We start from the raw sequence: 2508 nt of genomic DNA on the forward strand, positions 1-2508 counted from the left end.
CAATGGAAAACTTTCATATGAAATATTCTCGTGACAAATTTAGTGCCAGTGCTTCTAGATGAGTGCTAAGAAGATATCAGCAAAGTAGCAGAGCTTGTGATGTCCCACAACATGTGTAGGGTTCTGCTCAATCTTTGATTTTGCTGCTCCGGCAGTGTTTGCCTGACTGCTTGAATGTGTTTGTATTTTTATGTCGTGTGGATAGGTCTGTGATGGTTGTAGAGTATTTGCAAATGTAGCTTTCATTGCCGTCAACTGAATAATAATAATAATAACATGTTTTATTTTGCGCCTATTTCGACAACATAGCCTACAGTAGCCTACACTGCGACCTACATACGCAACAAAACAGACGACTGGAATCCCGAAATAAACTTTAAACGTTGGCTGTCATTTGTAACAGTCGAAAATGTCTGTTAACAAGTGCTGAAGCTTTTTAATATGATGGATGAAACCCCTGTCATTACATTCGATTTACATTTTTCAGATAGCAAATTTAAGTCAAGCTGTTGGCAAAAATGCAAGCGATTGTATCAGTGGACTTATTACCAACTATTATTATCGAACACAACACAGTTCAAAGCATGTCGAGAAAAAAGAAAGGAAAAAAAAAACGTCGTGAAGTCTAAGCCCTCGTTTGATTGTTTAAAAAAGAATCTGAAAAAGATTGTTCTTGGTGAGTACGGATAAATGTTTTTACTACGACTAAATGATTATGTCATAACTATGCCATTTTGTTCTTTTGATTAATGTATGATGTAATTGTGAAGAGTATTGAGTAATGTATGAAAATGTTTTAGTGGTGTATTCGCATTGATATGAACAACGAACATGGTGGTTAGTAGGCTATGTCGGCATTTATATACTGATTTAACACTTCTTTTTTTACTTTCATGATTAGACATGGTGATGGCGCACGACAAAGCTGCTGCCGTGCAGCAAATTGATGAAGAGTTTCAGAGTGATTTCGAAATTGGAAGGACAGGCAAGGTGGCTGAAAACGGCAAAAACTAACTTTTGGTGAGCTTGTTATATGTTTGAAAGACAACAGCGCATGTGTTGCTTTAGTTGTTGAATAACTACTGTACACGCAATTAGAATGTATTGGAACTTGATTATTGCTCTGCGTGGCGCAGAATCGAATGATAAGTTTTTTGTCACGCACGTTGGAGAGAGGGATATTACATTGATATTGCAGATTGTCAATTAACTTCGTAGTATCCTGAACGACAACTGATCAAAATCCTACACAGTGGCGTAGCCACAAAAATGTTTTGGGGGGACCAAATATTTGATGAATTGAAGAGAACAACAAAGTGTTTGATTTAAAGCCATCGCCACTTGATGTGCAGTGGCGTATCCTGGTGGGTTGAAGCAATAAAACTGGTAGCGGGGTTAGAGCGTGCCGAAGGCACGCGTATTCTAAGGGGGTCCGGGGGCATGCTCCCCCGAACAATTTTTGAAAAATTACACTCAAATAATGGATTATAGCGCTTTCTGAAAACACTTTTAGGGTAATATTTGTATGGAATTTATTAGCAGATAAACAGCTATTAACTTATTAAAGATAGCTCTTACACACGAACTGGCAAAAACTGCGGCTAAATTAGAGAACACCAAAAACACAGCTAAACAAAAACTCAATAACTACACAAAAGCCCAACAGAGTAAGCCATTCTGAAATTGCTTCCACAAATTAGTTCAAAGAAATGTAAATCGCGTAAATTTTGGGCGATTTACGATTTGGAAAATTTATTGGTGTCTTTCTGTGTGTCTTTCTGTAATTTCTGTTTCTTGTGTTTTTCTGTCTTTCTGTAAAACAAGTCCTTGGGGGTGTTAATAGCCAGATGTCTTGGAAAACGATATAAATTTCTACAAACTTTATTGCATTTTCAACAAAGGGCTCAACTTCGGAATCCAAAGTTTGAAAATTTGGGGGGGCATGGCCCCTTTTGCCCCCCTGGCTACGCCTATGATTCCTACACTGTTGCCAAACAGCCCTCTTGAATTAAATATTTTTGTTTCATTCGCAGGAATTCACAATGATAAAGATACACAAGAAAAAGCTGCTGATGTGCAATGAATCTCCATCTATCAATACGATTTGATGTGGCTTGTTTCTAATAAATGTGAAAATATACGAAGCTCGGCTGTTACTTTGCTTTGTCACAAAGGGAGAAGTGTTGCTTATAAATCCGTGTTGCTGCTGTTCTTTCGCCCAAGGATTAGCTAGGTTCAACAATAAACTTTTGGTGATGAGCGAGGTTTAAGTACAGAAACGTTTGGCAAATGTAGATGCCAATGCTGTTCAGATGTTTTATGCACCAGCTTGCTTCGCATGGCCAACCTTGGTCAAAGCGCGGGCATCACAATAGTCAATAGATCAGATGAAGCAGCATCATGGTGCATAAAAGTCAACCAGAATTTAGGCGCCAGATGAAGCAAAATGGTGCACAAGCCATCTTGCCAACGTTGGCCAGATACAGATGCCAACGTTGGCAAGATGAA

At 38.5% G+C, this 2508-nt stretch overlaps 1 long non-coding RNA gene across 1 annotated transcript; it reads left to right on the top strand.

The window, feature by feature from the left end:
• Window positions 1-622: 622 nt before the first annotated feature.
• Window positions 623-2209, top strand: LOC145785980 (uncharacterized). Its single transcript, XR_014291233.1, has 3 exons — window positions 623-676; window positions 902-1020; window positions 2034-2209. It is a non-coding gene; the product is annotated as an uncharacterized LOC145785980 (long non-coding RNA).
• Window positions 2210-2508: the final 299 nt, after the last annotated feature.

This window comes from Aplidium turbinatum, chromosome 16 (assembly GCF_918807975.1).
Source record: "Aplidium turbinatum chromosome 16, kaAplTurb1.1, whole genome shotgun sequence".
Lineage (NCBI taxonomy): Eukaryota > Metazoa > Chordata > Ascidiacea > Aplousobranchia > Polyclinidae > Aplidium > Aplidium turbinatum.